Source organism: Falco rusticolus, chromosome 1 (genome assembly GCF_015220075.1).
Source record: "Falco rusticolus isolate bFalRus1 chromosome 1, bFalRus1.pri, whole genome shotgun sequence".
Lineage (NCBI taxonomy): Eukaryota > Metazoa > Chordata > Aves > Falconiformes > Falconidae > Falco > Falco rusticolus.
In genome coordinates, this window is record NC_051187.1 from 83161037 (window position 1) to 83179035 (window position 17999).

Genomic DNA, 17999 nt, shown 5'->3' on the forward strand with positions numbered 1-17999 from the left:
CATGCTCGTGAAGAGCCCCTGCTAGTAAGGCATCAGCACTGCAACATCTCTAAGGGTTTTATCCTCACAGCTCCTTTGGGATAGAGGGAGATGCAGTTAACCCTATGTTGCAGGTTGCGAACAGGAGCAAGGGAGGCAAAAGCACTCTGTGACTGAGCATGTTGGGACTTGGGTGGTTCAAACCAGCAGCTTGTAGGGCCCTTCTGCTAGAGATACCTGTCTGGCAGCAAGTGCAGCAAAGGAGCTGGTAGCCAGCCCTTAGCCACGCCATTTAACAGCTTGCTCGCATGGATTAAAATGCTGATGGAAGTCAGGAAAACAAAGTAGTCACCAAATATCACCCAGCCATGCTCAACCTTTCCAAAGCAGTGGAGATCTCCCTCTGAGTTCCTGCGTGAGCGGGAAGAGGGCAGCATTGCTCAGCAATGCTCGAGAATCAAACAGGACGGCATGAGCCGGGATTTCTTCTCTGTTCCCTGAGCTCACCTCTCCCAGCATGGTCTGTCTGTGTATGGGTCATTTCATAGTCAGTGAGGAGAAAGACAGGGAGCCATCTCCTGTAGCTTAAATGCCACCTTGAAGATGAGGTGAAGTAAGCCCTGGCAGGTTTTCTTTCTCTACTCGCTAGAAGGAGAGTTTGGAGGAGGAGCTCACATGAACATGTGTCTATTTGGACAGTCTGTCTAGACTCAACATCTTGAAAGCATCTCCTTGTCAAGCCCACCTGAATCTGTCTTGTGTTAATGACAAAACTACTGTGGGCTTTTCCCTTCCTGCTCTGCCCCTGTGTAGCCCAGCAGTGCAGTATTTACCTCAAAGTCTTTCCCTTTCATACATGAACCTCCTGCAGAGGGTCTCAGCTCCTGTTTAGCACTCCAGGGCAATGTGGAGACAGCATGGCTCCTTCCAGTTGCTTGGCATCATAAATCCTTCCCCTACTGGCTTCATGAACCAAATCAATGCAAAATTGATGCACCTCAGCAAAGATCTGCTGAAGTGCACCAGTCTCCCCTGATTTATGCAAGCTGAGGCTCCATCTTGTCACTGTTTGCTTGTTCCCACCCAGGGATAGTTTGGGTGAGTAATTGATGGTGCTTCCCACTAATGCACCCTCTTCTCCTATCTCTCAGGGATGTTGCTGCACAGGCAGAAGCTGGCCCTGGGCTGGGCCACCTACCAGCAATTCATCCAGGAGATGTGCTGGGCAAGGCAGCGTGATGCTCAGCAGAACAGGAGCATGATCCTGGGCTTATCTGTTTTGGCAGAAGGTACTGACCTACTAATGGAGATTGTGGCAGCTGCCTCATGCAGGTGACTTACGGCCCTCAGCCTGGCTTTCATTTTTTTAATTTAATTCAGACAGAGACCGGGGACGGTGAAGAGAAGGTGAATGACACAGGAAGGATCCACAAAGGCCCTGTAACCATCTGCCCATCAGTGGGGAGAAGCAGGACAGAGAAAAACAATTATCTTCCAGAAAAGGTTGGAGTGTTGTAAATAATATTTCTTTCATCCCTGTTTCTGTATGGGCCACCCCATGCAGCACAGCCCTGCTTGATGTGGCCTTCCTGGAAATAATGTCACAGCACGGGAACTGCTGCTGTGGCTGCTCGGGTTGCATGAACAGCTTTGACATGGTCATGCACGTGTGAAATACCTGTAAGCTCAGCATCAATGAAAGCAACGAAAATACTTCACTAATGACTCATTACATGAATGTGTCATTTTTTAAATACACAGAAAATCCAAAATGTTTTCAATTGGCAGCTCTTCTTTGTGCATCCTCCCTGCTTTGTTGTGAGGTGGCAGCACGTTTCTCCGCGAGCAGATCTGCTCAGTCAGAGGGACACACATTCAGGCTATTAACATATAGATGGGGCATCTCTGGAGAATAGGATAGGATATGGCACCCCTTCAGACCAGCTCCTACAGGGATTTCTGGGGACAATTGCACAGCAAATGTGATGGTCCTCACCTGGGAGTTAAGTAGACCCTGGATCTCTTCCCTGGTTTAGTCTCTGATTAAATAAAGTGGAGACACATTGCTCTGGCATGATGACAGAGAAAATCTGTACAGTAGGGGAAAATATACACCAGCTGACAAGTCAGTGTCCAGAAGGGAAGAGCACAAGATACCATTTCCAGATCTGCCTTGCGTGACTTCCTTCATACATAAAAGGCTGAAGAATCTTGTCTAAAAGACCTTATCTACACCAGAGGAGTGCTTCTTGCATGTTCCTTTGGCGAACCCTTCGATTGTGGTAGCTCAGACAAGAGCACTGAAAGTATTAACAGCCAGTGGAGCTCAGGAGAGGGAGCACTCAGACTGTGAGATACAAGATATAGAGACCAAAAAAAGTCTTTTATTTAGACTCTCTTTCACTAGACTACTTTGACCCTGACTGGAGAAGTACCTACAACACAGATTTCCAGCACTGGCCAGGTGTCCATGCTGGATACTGCACAGCAAATAAGAGCCTTTCTCATGTTTTTGCTGAAGATGACCACTTAAGCCAGTAAGGGAGAGGTGGGCTGGCGGGAGAGGGGAGCTGGTGGAAGTGGGAACAGGGTAAAAGTAAAGCAGGGAGGTTTTGGGGCTGGCTGGGATTGGAAAGTGTTTCTCAAGCATATTTCTCTGTGTCCATGTTATGCAACAAGCTCAAGTGAATTCCCTCAGGGCCAAATCCTTTCTCAAAGCCTGCTCAGCCTTTTCTTGAAGTTTTGCATGGGGTTGATGGGAGCAGGGAGTCTTCTGGGACAGCCTCATCCCCAGGCAAAGAAGATACTGAGTTCCCTGTGTGGCTGGGGGCAGGAGGCACATCTCTACGTTCCCAAGCCTGGGCTTCCCCTGGGAAAGGGCTCTTAAATCAGACGGGGCAGGAGCTGTTTGCAACGTGACTCATCCGCACACTATGAACAAGCAGGCATAAACTGCTCCTGAGCTCTCGTTTCTCACCGGAAAGGCAATTCCACCCTGCTGCCTCACCCCCCCACCTCCCCCTAACACACACATATATTTCAGCTCTGTGTTGAAGTCTCGATTTTGATCTACGATCCTAGAGTGATGTGTGGGCTGGAGCCTGAGCCTGTGTAATGGTTGATCTAGGTGGGAGATTTGTCCCAATGGCAGCTATGTGTGTTGCAGCATCTGTGCCACTCCTGATGGGAGACAGGCTGTTCCCCTTCTCTCTAGTGCCATCGGCATGTGCTTTCATTTGCTCTACACAGTTTCCCAGCTGGGTGGTCAACTGCTGCAGAAGGGGAGGCAGGTCCCCTGTCCTGATGCACATTAGAAGAGGAGTCTTCTGCTAATCCCCTTCTCCATGTTCTCTGCAGGAACTGCTGGGTATCTGAGCACAAAGACAGCCACAGCATCTTCTTGCAGAGGCTGAACTGGTCATCTCAAATCTCTGCTGCAGGGCTGTCCTCTGGGAAAGCGATTGTGATGGACACAGCCCAGTGAGTGGTGCTACAGGTGGCCATGGTAAGTACCAGGATGATTACCTATTTTGCACTGAGAGCTGGGAGTAAAGGTGGGATTTCAGGGACTGAGGCAGTGGAAAAAACTATAAACAGTCGTGAGACCTGGTGCATACTATCATGAGACCCGAGACAAAATGGGCAGAGTTTTGCTGCTGGAATATTCTTCTGAGTAGCAGCATTTGTCCCTGCTCGTTGCAGGAGGTTGGACTAGATGACCTTCAAAGATCCCTTCTCTGACTTTCTGGCTTCCTAGAAAGTGATTTCCAACCAGATCTTACTAGGAGGATATTTTTCACCATGAGGGTGCTCAAACACTGTCTGGAGACCACAGAGGTGGGGGAATCTTAGGGAGGTGTTCATGAGGTGAGGAGACAAGGTCTGAGGCAACCCCATCTAAGCTGGCCCTGCTGGGCCAGGACACCTACATTATTCCATGATTTTCTGATTTATTTTAGGATGTGTTACCTATGCTGTTCTGTGATTACAGCTCCTCAGCCCTCCAAGCTGTCTATGTGATATTGTCCATCAGAGACCTTGAAAGCCTGGAAACCTCCTCTCTTCCAAACCCACCACTGTGTCTATCAAATGTGAAATGTTTGGCAGAGACCTTTTTAAACACGTATTATCATTAAAACCTCCCAATAACCTGAGCTTTTATCATTGTCAGAAAAAGGCTTTTTTGCGGACAGTGAAGGCTACAAAGCTAAAATCACTCAGGCAGTTTCAATTTATATACTTTAAAGAAAACTTGCCCACAAACTTTGTCTCACAGCAAAAAGTAGTGTGTGTTAAAACAGCATTGCTTGTGTCAATTTACTCTCTAAAGCCTTTAGTCTCTAAACACTTGCAGGGAGGGAAATACCCCTGTTATCCAGGGCAGCCGAGTACCAGCCTTGCAGAGCTTCCTCCCCTCCTTTGTATTTAACACCTTTTTCCAGGGTTTGGCCGCCAATTTCAACTAGTGCTGGGTAAGCTGGAATTGAGTTTGCTGTGTTTGTTCGGGAGATTTCTAGGATTTCTGGAAGGAGCAAGGCTGCTCCCAGCCTGAAGATGGCAATGCAGAGCCACCAGTCTGAGACCTGGGAAGGGCTGATGTCCCCGGGCCGGGCAGTGCCCATCACAGCCTTTCTGCTCAGCCCAGTGGCTTTAGTGGTCTGACTTGGGTCTTCTGAATCGATGCCGAAATTAGCCCGGAGTAGATGGTGTAGAGAACTCTCTCCTAGTGCCTGAAAGGTATGACTTTTAATGAGACATCCTTGCAACATTCAGGGATAAGCAAGAAATTAGTTAGAGATACAGCCAAAATATCAAAAGATAATAATAATGACAACAAATAACTTATTCTACAGTAATATCAAGCACACCTAGACCCGATGGTGACAGGGACTGTGTAGACAGAGCAGCACGATTGTCCCTGCCCTAAGGAGTTTGAGATCAAAGGGAATCACCTCTCCTGCTTCTATACTCTGCAGGTGTTTCAACCCACCACCACTTTCCCATGGCGAATTTAACATTTATCTTGCTGCAGGACCTTAGGAAAGTCACGTGCATGGCTGCATTTCCCTGCAAGAAGAGAAGTGCTGGGGGATTTAGCAAAACGACATCTGGCAAGGCCAAGCTCCAAACAGGTACAAGGGTCCAGTTATTCTGCAAAGCTGCCCCCTCTCCCAGTTCTGGCATGGGACACTGCTGATCACAGCCTGTGCAGTGTTTGGTTGGTATAGGCTATTTCCACTGTAGCCAAGTGTAGTGGACTAGTGGCTGCAGAATTTGGAGGGTAGAAATAAGGAAAATGCCTTTAACAAAAATAGGGAAAAAATACTTGCTTGTATGAGAGGCTCCTGAGGAGACAAAGTTTGGTTTCTTTGGGGAACGAGACCATGAGAATAGAGAAGTTCTTAATGGGACGTGTACTTTCGCACCATCTAAAATTAACCCCATAGCCTCATCAATATCTTCTCTTTTGAAAAGACATCATTATCCTGCCTCCCCATGCTGGAGACAGGCTCCTCAAGCTGATTTTGACATTGCTGTGCTACAACCGTTTGTTACACTGACAAGGGCTGTGTCTAGGTGAATGCTTGGGGCACATATACAAGGTAATTTCAAGGCATCTTCACTAGGAAAGACACATTGCTAAATGCTAATCAAAATGGGCAGCCATGGTGGAAACAAATGCCTGATTCAGAATATCTGGTTGTGATACACCCCGTCAGGCACACTAATGAGGATATTCAATCAGGCAGACAGATGCTGGGTTTGCTAACCTGGTCCTTAACCATGTGCCAGGGAGAAGGAAGGAAGCTGCTGATTTTGAAGATAAATGTCCTTCCTGGGTATTCTGGCAGTATGCTTGTTCAGGCACTTTCCAGCTTTGGAGACCAGACTTGGAGATAGGGCTCTTAAAACCTGCACTCACATGTTGCAGCCCACATGCCCAGGATCCAGCCTGTTGCATCCCCATCTCCTGCCATTTCTCTTCCCAAAATTTTCTCTAGCCCTCATTGCCCCTTCCCAATATTGGCCTGTTATCTGACATGCAGTGCTTGCTGTTAATGCTTTTTTTTCACCCCCCAACTCCCTGCTGTGAAAATTAATGGGGGACATCTGAGCTGCCTGCTAATACTTCCAGATGACAGAAGGGAGCAGCCGCAGAGTCAGCCTCCCTATTTCCCTGGTGCCTCCAGTGATGCTGCTGTTTTTCGGTGGATGGAGCTTCTTCATGTGAGTGACATAGGCTTAACATGGAAGACTGCTGGGGTGAAGAAGAGGTGAGAAGCTCTAGATAATACTGGCATTACCTCAACACCATCCCTTTTCCGTCCTTTTTCTGGACCACCTGGCTCATGGCACATGGTAACACCCGCTGTGAGCTCAACAGAATTCAAAAAGGGATGCAACATTTGTATGGACAGCATCAGGTTTTACACTAGCAACAAAGTCCAAGGGAAAAATAAACAACCCAGTGCAGAGAAATAAGCTGGGCATGAGTCAAACTGTGGCTGACTGTGGCTAGTGGAGGTTAGGAGTTGTTTTCCAGGACCTTGTCGCCTCTCTATTGCTATGGTTGACCCTAGGCATATTTCTTTAAAGCATTCAGTGCTGCCCTATGTCCGAAACAGAGGGACATCCCTGGATGAAGGCTGCTCTGATCCACCAGTTCTCTCTGGTGGGAAACTCAGTGGATCCATGAGAAGGACAATCCACTTCAAATCCGAGTGATAGTATCCACAGATCAGTCAGAAACATGTTTCCTTTTAGGACACTCAGTTGGTCCCATCACAAGGTGCACAACCCAGTGAATGCAAATTGTGCAGGTTTTCTCCCCCACACACAACTTCAGGGAAAACAGGTTTTCCGTAAGGCTGGAGCGATGCTTTTTGTGTGAGTGCCTTAGTGCCATCTCCCGGGTGGAAGGGGAAATTCTCATTTTGGAGGTGCAACGTGTGGTCTGAACACCCCTGGCTGTGCAGGTTTAGTCATTCAGCCACCGGGTGTATGAGTGTGACATCAGGATAGCACACTGCCTCATCCTGCTAAATGGCTAAATAAATGTCATCCTTAGGATGTATAATGGAGACGTCTGTTCAGGGAAAAGGATGCTCTGGATTTCATCCCTCATCATCACTGTGAATTTGCAATGAATGTTTTCCATCTTTAATCTTGTCTTTTATATTTCCCAGCATGGAAGAACAGACTGAATGCTGAACTTACTTGGTGCATACTTTATGGGAGAATTCATTCTAAAATGATCAGAAGTCAATCCAATGATGACTATTTATCTACTTTGAGGCTTTCTAGATCTCTCTGCAAATTATCTCATTGGACATTAGAGGTGTAAAACCTCCTTGCTGAATAGTTTAATGAATTACACAGTGCTGAAAGACAGGCTAAAACATGTCTGTGGCCATGCTGGTCCCCACTACAGAACACCCACTTCACCGAAGAGTGATCGAACCCTCAAATGTGTTGGATGCTGTCTGAAGCTTGCATGGGAACAGGCAGAATTCCCACTGCAATAACTTCCATGGAAGAGCACGGTTAAGAAGAACTAGTGGTTTATGACAGAACGGGCATAAATTTTCAGAGGTATTTGTACAAATGTAATTAGAAGCTGAATTTAGCCCAACAGGGTCAAAACATTGGTGCTTGGGATCTCATTAGCATAGTGTGAAATTTGTAAAAGAAAAGCACCTGCAGGAACACCGCTTGGACACCTGCACTGCTCTGCAAACAGCATTGCTTGCTGAACACCAGCATTTCTTGGAAGGCTGCAAGGACATTCAAGGGCTGATCCTTAGCCCCATCACAGAGCAATTGACTTTTCCTTCTGTTTTGAAAAAAATTCTTCCCATGGCCACCACCCAGCCCGCAATGATGCAATAAATAATTCAGCATGTGCTTAACATTAATCCTTATAAATAGTCCCACTACCCTGTTAGGTGCTTATGTTAGAGCAGAACAGCTCTGAACACATCTGTAGTCACACCACTTCGGTGGGCTGAAAAGCAGAGTTCCCATGGATCACCGTGGAGCAGTGATTCCCTGAAGAGGACTCCATCAGTGCAGCATCTCTGATCTCTTCATCACAAGACAACTAACCATGTGCTTAAAGCGATTGTGTGTTTACGAGTTTTGTTGGAACAGGTTCTTCATGTAATGTTTTATAATATAGCGGTGATGGAGAGGGTGAGAAATGCCCTTCTTCAGAGGGGGCTGAAGGAGCAAGACTTAAAGATCAAAACCACCATCTGCTGCAGCCAGATCTCCTCTGGTAAGTCCTGCCCATGGCTCAGCCACCAACCTGAGCAGCAATCATAAGCAGAAGGAAAGAATCTGTCAATTAACATATTTCACCAAACTATGATTTTTGTCAAGGGATGATGATTAAACAAAGTTTTGGGAGTAGTATAGTTTTAATGAAACTTTCCTGGGCTAAGGGCGGATTTGAAAAGAGATAGAGAGAAAGAGAGAGAAGCGAGAAAGGCTTATTGTGAAGTAACCGATAGCTTGGCAGTTGAGAACAAAAGCAACTGCCGACCACTCCTCCCGGTTTTCCTAAAATCAAGTATTTTGCTTTCCAACCAGGCTTGCCTGGCCTCATGCCTGTTTCCGTGTTGTTTCTGTGTGGCAGCTCAGGTTCTGTTAGTGTTTGGGACCATGTCTGCTGGGCTGAAGTGTGGGACACTACCTTCATAGAAACTCATAAGCACTGAAGTGGTCTTCACTGCCTTTATTTGATCGTGCTTAAATGAAGAGAGGTTCTTTGGCTTGGTTAAAAACTACGTGAATCATCCAGTAGGAAATGAAAGAGAATGTATTACTGAGATGTAATGATTCCATTTATGGTATACAGATCTCCCCGATGCTGCCACAAGATAAAAATGAATTTGCAGTTGTAAACGACTACATGATGATGACGAGTCCTCTACATGCTTGGCCTGCGCTCAGCTCAGGGGCAGGTACCATATGCTTGCCTCAGTTCTCCCTCTTTTGGAAGAAAACAGGCATGCCTGCTCTTGGGCTTGGCACTCCTGCACACTGCATGGTCAGCTGGCACATTTCTTGCTGGATTTGCCTCCAGCAGATATAAGCCACATTGGTAAAGCTGTTGGAATTTTCCACTGTTTTTTTTTTTTAATTGGAAAGAACATATTGTGTAATACTAATGCTTTGATTTTGCCCATATTTTTCAGTTCTCCTTTAGTGAGATCAAAATGAAATGTTTCAACCAAAGGTTGAGCTGACCCCAATGTTTTACTTTCCTCTTTAGCTTCTCAGTCACTGGACCTTGGGAAAGTTGTCCTGTGCGTGGCCTGAGCCTTCCCTTTACCTTGCAGGTCATACTGGTGCAGAGGACACATCTCAGGTACTTGGGGACCACATGGTTTTTGTAATACCTAAGCACTGTCACACTCCCAGTGAATGGTGGTTCCATCCAGCCAGGTCTGTCCTCCTAAGGAGGAGACAATCTTACGTGGAACTAAGCCTATATGAAACATCTCCTTTTTTTTCTTTTAACATTGTCAAATGGAAATGTGCTATAAGATTTGCAAATTTAATTCTCATCCTTCCGTGGCCAGCTGGAGACATACAGCTGTATATATCAGCAGTAAAATGAGATGCCAAAGCAACAGATTTTATTTCTCCATAGGCTGCATATCTGGAGAAGATATTCCCACAAATGATACATGGCTCCTGGCTGGTTTGCTGATAATGAGACAGTTAATTAAATAGGTCAGCAGGGCAAACAGTCACATCAGAAAGCTCCTGCTCTAATCAATCTGTGAGACTCTTCCAGCCTGGCTATGCCAGCTGCTGGCGCTTTCAATCTCAGTTCACAGTACAAAATGTCACTGTATTTACCCCTGGAATGTGCATATAAAAGACATAAATAAATATGAAAAGTGAAAACAAGCACTTCAGTGGTTTATGTCAATCAAGCTGTCTTGAGTCTCATGTGGAAGAGCAGATACAGGCTGTGATTTGCTACTGTGTATAATTACCTACACCCTCTTCAATTCAGCTGTGACACATTCTAGCAAAAAAACTCATTTACCTGGAGGGCCAGATCAGCCGCATTGCGCCACAGGTGACGGAGAATCTCCCAAAATCAGATTACCTTTCTCATTCTGGCATGATCACCCTTGTGCATTCTTGCTGAGAACTTGGGCTCGTGTACCCTGAAAGCTGCATCCAAAGGCTATTGAATTCCCTGGAAAAGTATCTGTTTATTTCAAGAGGCTTAGCCTTTATAGCAGTTGAATAAAAATTAGTAAGAGGAGCCCCTGCCATGGCTCTTTGCTTGCAGTCCCATGGCTGAATGAGCTCACCCTCCCCATCGCCCTTCCTTGCCCTGGTGCCTGCAGCGGTTACAGCTCCCTGCCATAAAACCAGTAAAACCAATATTGCTGTTACTAGTCCCAGCCTGCAGGTTTTAGGCTAACTCTGCCTCATGCTAGCTTTGCAAGGCACTGGTGCTGAGTTAGGTTAGTTTACATGATCATGCTGCACAGACTGGTGCTGGGTACTATATGTGATGGGGCACTTAAAAATAGTGGTTCTGGCTCAAAAAGAGCCCCTAAAGCTACAAACACCCCCTTCAGAGGGTTTTTGACCTAATTTGATCACCCACCTTTTCCAGGGCAGAGTCAGCTGCCCTTACAGTCACCCTCATCCTAACCATGCCAGCACATGGTGCTGGGTGAAACCCACCTGGCTTTTTAAATGGCTTTGTGGCCCAAGCGGTTTTTCACTCTGAAGGAACACTGCATTGAGCGGGACCCTCCCTTCCCCCCAAATTTCACCTCTGGGAAGGAGAAGGAAAGTACCTCAGTGTGAGCCCCAGACTCCCATGCCTGCACCTGCTGGGGAGGGAAGGACTGGCTGGGTTGGGGAGTGGATGGACGGGGATGCTCCTGGGGATGGGGCTTGTGCGACAGGACAGAAATCTCAGAGGCTGGAGATGAAATGCTCCGTCTGAGTCACCTCAGCTCTGCAATGCAGGTGCTTTCCCATCAGTGTATTCCCGACTGTTTTGACCACTCTTCTGGGGATGACCAATATCTGAGTCATTCCCTTATAAAGCTGCTTCTGGATTCACATTTTCCACGGTTGCTGCACATCCTGTAAATGATGTTTTCCTATTCAAGTACCAGTTTTTCTTCCCCTTGGAGATGGCAAGAATCCTGTCCTCTGTCCCTTGATCACTCAAAACCTTGACCAATATGAATAATTAATAGTCTTATCTGGGGGATGACATTGAAAACTTGGTTTTTTGTTTATTTCCACATTTAAACAAACCATGGAGAACGGGTTTAAAAGGAATCCTGAAGGCACATCTATGCTGCTAAATGAGTGGGCCAGGGAAATCAGCTGAAGCACTGGACCACTGTGGTCCACACAGCTGTATTGGCTTACTCCACAGCTCTCCAAGACAACCCTGCTATAGAGGACTAGCCTCAAATAGTGTGGATGAAAGTCAGCTATGGCTGCTCAGTCTTGTGGCCAGAGTTTGGTCTTGACCATTTCTTCTTTAGCCCTGTGTCTGTATACATCTCTGTGAATGTATCTATAAATATGTGTGTGTCTCGACCTAATTATATGCACAGTACTGTATTTGCAGGAAATGTAGCACGCTCACCCCTTGCTCCAGATGTCTGGCATCCGAAGTGTCCAAGTTACAGCTCCTCTTAATCAGTCCCTTGTGCATCATACTGTACCTCCCGCACCCAGTTGCCATCTGCCATTTATCTATCATGAACCATTCATTCACACAAGTCTTTTATTGTCATGTTAAGCACCCAGGCAAGCTGCAGCAATCATCAGCTTTGCGAGTTCAAGTTTTAATGCCCTACTTGGATATTCCCCGGCTGCACACCGTCCTCCATACAGCACCACTTACTGAGGGCCAACCTTTGCTCATCTTGTGACACTGTAAAGATATTTATTGAGATGTGCAACAACAATCAACATTCAACTCTTCTAGCTTGTGTCAGGTGCTGTCATCGTGTAGTTTTTCTGGCAGCAACGATTGCAGAGAGCTGAAAACGGATGGTTACATATCTGACGCAGCTGAGAGGGAAGCATGTTTAACTGCCAGATCACAAATGGTAAGTGGTAATATCCATTAGTGCCAGAAGCATTGTGGTAGTCCCTGCGTGCCCTTCACCTCCAGGTTAGCACTAATTGCATTGCCAGGCTTGGCCATACAGCGCAACACACAGTGACAACTAAAATCGCTTTTCCTGTGAAGAAAGCTCAGAGATAGTAACCAACTGACTATAAATCTCCACTGGCAACTAATGAAAAGTCTGCGTTTTTCCTTCCCATTCTGTGGCCAGAAATACAGCACCCGTACACTGCTGAAGCCTATTATGGGTTAGTGGGCATTTTGCAATAATAAGGTGGGGTAGGCACTTGCTTCAGTCAATCTATTGTGCCAAGGGCAAGATGAAACCTCAGCTTTTCATGTTGTGAATAAAATATTAAGCTCCTGGCGTTTTGGTTTGTTTTGTGAGCAATGAATAACAAGAGAATTGGTGTGGTCTGACACTGAGCTGGAAACTTCAGCACAGCTCAGACTAGATTATCTTCAGCCTTTTTCTGACCTTTAGCCTCAGACTTTTTTTTTTTTTTTTTTTACTGCAGAAGAACTTGCTCCCAAGTGCGGACCACTGATGACTACTAACACAGGTGTGTGTCATCGCTGTGGGGTTTTGTGTTCAAATGATCGTACTGTAGCAGTGATACAGTTTTTTGGAACTGTAAACTGGAATTTGGAAAGACAGCAGCAGATCACCAGTCAGAGTCTCATGGAGCAGAGTCTGAAAACCAGTACAGCCATAGATCTCACTGGGGCCTTTGGCTTATATCAGGAGTCTCAAGAACAGAACAGGAAAGAGTGCTGTAAGTAGGTTTAAATCCTTGATGCATCCCTGTTCAGACTCATGGCTTGTTTTCCTCTAGGTATTTCCAAGCTGCAGTGAGCACTTTGGCCATTGCTTGCAAGGCTGCCCATAGGATGCGCTGTATAGGGCACCATAGTCTATGCCACAAGCAGACTGAACATGCCACAGAGGACACAGAGGAGTGGGTATTCCTCTGTGGGAGGGCTCAGAAAGCTGTAGGTCAGTCCTACTGTGGAGCTCTGTGTTGTTTTCATGAACAGATCTCTGAGTGCCTACAGGAGCCCTGCAGACTCCAGGAAATTCCTCCCCCATATTTGTTCATCCCCACCTGACATCCCAGCTGACCAGGCTTGGCAGACACTGTCTGATGCACTTGCTAAAGGATTCCTGTAGGCAAAAAGGAAAACTAAACTTCCGACTTTTTTTTTTTTTCAACATTGAAAATGTGTTTTTGAAATGCGAGTCACTTCCCAAAGAGTCCCAGTGACTTAGAGGTCGATGGCTGTGCCATAAAGGGACTTAAGTACACAAGCCCAAATGTATGGCTTTGAAAGCTGTACCTAGGCAGCACTGGAAGCCCGTGTGTCCCTGTGCTTTTAGTAGGAAGGGTCTTTAGGGAGCTCATCATCTAACAAAGAAAGAGGATCCTAATAGTTTTTCAGTGGTGGTCTAATCCAATTCATGTTTGGGTTATCATTTGGAACTGATGCTCAAACCTTTCAAGCAGGACTTCACCTTATACACCTGCTGAGAAGGGAGAGTCTGGGGAGCCAGGCTGGGATGGGGGATGCTCTCCAAACCCTTCTGCTTTGGTGCGGTTCCTGTTCACACCGAGTTCCCATCACTCATCATGGCTGGCAGGGACCTGCAGGTCCGTGGGTCCAGGTGCTTGCAGAACACTGGAAAATTGCTGAGTATGGTAACAAGGTGCTTTTCAGCAAGGGTGCCCAGGAACACTCAGAGCATTCATCTCACAGTGCTGTTATCCTCTTTCAGGCACTCTTCTGTCTGAGTTTGGTGCCTTTAAACCCACTGTGATGCAAAGGGAGACCTGGGCATGTGGGAAATGTGATCCAGAAACAGCTGGGAATGGGAAGCTGCTGGACATAACCATGGAGTGATGTTGAGCCCAACCCTTCTCTGGGAAATCAGGCAACTTCCCCCACTTTGAGGAGGAAAGAAAAAACGTCTCCTGCTGTTCATGGCCTTTTCCATGAGGCTTAGCCAGGAATGCCTCCTTATGTGGGGATCTGGTGGTAAGAGCTGTGGCTGGGAGGAGATGACACTCAGATAGCTGTGGAAGAGCATCTGAAAAAGCTTACTCTGTTCCTCTGTTCACCAAAACTAGTTTCTACCTACTATTGGATAAAAAAATTAAAACATTTGTTTCTCAGTTTAGAAAAAATACGTCTTTGGGTTTCCCATTTCCCAGTGGTTTTGCCAACCAATAGGCCCCATCTAAAGAGATAAAGAATGCTGAACAGGAAATTAAATCTTTACAAAGCAGGCTTTTTTTTTGCTTAAACACAGAACTGGGAAGGTAAAGTTAAAATCCAAGCACCACACAGTCAAAACAGGCTGGTTTTCATGTGTCAGAGTTTGAAATTAAAAATATAGATTGATTCCAGCCACAGCTTTTTTATACCACATTTATCCTTGATAGAGATGAGGGTGAGTTGTGGGAGAAGGATGCCACTGCAGAAGTGTAGTGGAATGAAGCTGGGTTAATTAGCATTGATAATATACAGCTGGGGGCTGGTTTCAGTGGCAGCGGGTTGGCTGATGTAGACAAGGTGCAGGTGTGGCTGGTTCTGTTAAGGGAGCCAATGAAGAGAGAGCAGCCGAGGAAGAAGAGGAGAGAGAGGAAGAAGCAAGAGAGACAGAATGCATGCCCTGGATAAGAGGAAGGCAGCAGAGGGACTGGCATGAAGAGTATGCTGACACGAGATGGTAAAAGACACTGTTGCAGCTTGATAGTCTGGAGAGTGCTGCCACACAGAAGGAATAGCCAAGTGGGACATTGTTGCTAGTAACCTATAAATTATACACAGAGAATTGCTGCTTGTTTAATCTTATACTTAAAGCCAATCAATACATTTTCTAGTCTGCACTGATGGAAGCTCACGGGCTTGCCTGGGTAACCTGGCAGCATGTTTTGGGTGAGCATTGTCTCTTGCTAATTCCTTACCTCTGATGAGCCACTTCTGCCTCTGCAATGAATTCTCACATTGCTGTGGTAACATATTTTTGTTATTTTATGTTACACCAGAAGCCAGTGAAGAAGCACTCCTAGGTACCTCCACCTAAGGAGTTTAGAAAGGGTATTTTTCTTCTTTGAAAAGATATGAGCACTGGGTTTTCTTTTTATTGCTTTCACATAGATTCAGTCTTACAGAAAAGCAATTTCACCTGAGATTAATTTATCCTTATAAAATAACCCTGTCTCCACTTTAGAAGTGGTTGGTTTTCACTGTATGTGGCTTATTTTTCAACCAAACTAAAAATATTTTTGCTTTTTAGTGGGATTTTTCATTTTCTTACTAAATGCAATAAAGTTTATGAAGAGTCAGAAATAAGTTTCCCTTTTCCCCACTATCAAGCATGAAATACTGGGTTTCAGACCCATCCTCCTAACAGAAAGGTTTTCTGTAACCTGCTATCCCACTGCAATGGGATTTTTTTTGTTTTGAGTAAGCATAAACCAATAAGTAGACTGAAGTCTTTTTTTTAAAATCAACATCATCAGCCACCTCATCTGGACACCAAATGTCTAAAGATCCTCTCAAGATGTTGTACAGAGGAGACAGTAACGCTTTCTTTTATCATGCCTTTCTTTTATGGTTCTATTCAGGCATTTTTTGCCAGGCTTATTCTAGTTTTTGAGACCAATCTGGTTAAAACAAGTATTATCATTCAAGTGGCAGAGGATGCTGGCACAGATCAATTACTGAACACGCTCTTGCTTTAACAGCCTAGCTGCAGAATTGCATATATTGGCTTTGCAATCCACAGAAGCACGGCGCCCACAACTGAAATGCTGCTTATTTTTTAAATGACAGCCTTTCTATCAGAGGAACCTGGGGAATATGGTCAATACATAAATCAACACGTTGGGAAAAAGAAATCAAGTTGCAGGGTTCTGCTCTGAGATCTTCAATTTTGTGAGTCATGCAATTCACAAGCAAAGGTTAAAAATGTTCTTGGGCTTTAATTTGTCGTAACATAGGGGTTGCCACACTTTACTGACTTCTGTGTCTCTTAATAAAAATATGGAGAAATTTCATATGCAAATTCTCTTTCTAATGCATGTTTAATTAGAAACTTAATTGACTCGAGCTAAGTATTTCTGAACTCTGGTAAAGAAAATGAACATTTAAAGTTCCCTTAAGGCCATCATACCAAGCACTAGCCAGAAAAATAGCATTTTGTTTTACCAAAATTAAAGGCTTTAACATGACACTATGTGAGACCAAGACCTGTCAAACATCCAAAGGGGCAGCGGGTAGGACAGCTGGGTCCAAACTGGGCAGAGTGGGGAGACCCTAGACTGTTGCAGGTTTTTTTCTTTTACCAGAAACTCTGTTTTGCTTTCTGTTCCCCAATAATTCTTTTTATGTTTTTTTTTGTTGGTTTTTTTTTTTTGGGTGGGTGGGGAGGGTCTCTATTTCTATAATATTTTTGCTTCTTTTTAATGAAGTATTTGCTTCTTTTTAATGAAGCATTTCCCAAGCAGTCACCTCACTGGAAAGTGCTTGAATTGCTCTAATTAAAGCAGCCCTTGAGGACATCTTGTGTTTTCATTAAAAAAGGAACAGGATATGATACTCTCCATTACTGCTCTGTGCAACGTGAACTCTAAAAAAAATAAAAAATCCAATTATCAGAAAAATCATCTTCATATACCTTTTAATATTCTGCAATAAATTAGAAAAACATCTGATGGCCTGAGATCTGATGACCCATCAAAGGGACCTGTTCCCCAGGATGAAGCTTTGGGAACTGCGCGTTCAAGGCTTGTGTTTGGGGAGTTGACTTGTAGCTAAATCTCTGCAAATGTACAAGAGCAAAACCTGCACTACAGAGACTGAACTGGGCAGCTCACAGCTTCGGGAGCACCAGGAACTCAGGCAAACATCATCATGCAAGCTGCTTTTTCAACTAAGGAGACTTTTGAATCAGCTTGAGGAAGCTGAGATAAAGCAAGCCCACAGGTCCTCTTCCAAACTAAGCTCTCCTTGTAGGGGTCTTGCTGAAGTTCAAGCATGCTGGTGTTCTGCCCAGCGAGAGGAGGGCAGGACCTCGGTGCACAGCGAGGCTTTCTTTGGGTTGGCTCTCCTGGCTCCAAAAGCAGAGAGTTGCACAGCCTGAGCGGTGCGATGCAAAGAGTAAAGCTTTGCTTCAGGTAGCGTCAGCTGTTGGACTCAAACCTGACAGTGCCTCCCACTAATGTCCTGGAAAACCTGAAGGTCACTCTGTCTTTAATCTGCTTTTCTAGAGGTGCCTGATTTGGGAAATACCAGCTTTGTGGCTATGGATGGTGTCACCTTAGATCTATGGAATAAATGACAACTTCATCATCATAATCAGAAAAAGGTAGTTCTGCAAAGAAAAGAAAAGATGTCAGAACATCTAACCTGTGTTCTTGTTTATATCTGGTTCCTTTTCTATATTCAGATTTTTCTTATCTAACTTGATTAAAAATGATTTACTAAAACTAAATAAATAGTCTGAATACCAATTCTTTGAATCTGATCTATATTTATCTAGCATAAATCATATTTATCTAGCGTAAGTCAGGGTCAAATAAACCAACACAGGCTTGTATGAAGAAATATTGTCCCTGCCTTTTGCACTGTCCAGCTGGATTAAAAGGGGACATCTCTGTAACCACCTTTGGAGAGAGAAGAGGGATACCTCTCACCAGCTGCTGAGCACCCCTCATCTGCCAGAGCCTGCTCTTCCCCCCTCTCCAACTGAGCTATCTGTGGAGCTTCCTAGGCATCTCAGTCAAAATTACCCAGGTCAGCTTAAATGTAGCCGACAGGTTTGTCTCTAGCAGCTGAATTTGACTAAAATAAGCGTTAGTGTGTGCACACAGGCAGTACT

At 45.2% G+C, this 17999-nt stretch overlaps 1 long non-coding RNA gene across 1 annotated transcript; it reads left to right on the plus strand.

Annotated features, from left to right (window-relative positions):
* The first annotated feature begins 1139 nt into the window (after positions 1–1139).
* Positions 1140–3520, plus strand: LOC119145347. The gene is made up of 3 exons (XR_005103397.1): positions 1140–1268; positions 1360–1482; positions 3337–3520. It is a non-coding gene; the product is annotated as an uncharacterized LOC119145347 (long non-coding RNA).
* The last annotated feature ends 14479 nt before the right edge of the window (positions 3521–17999 follow it).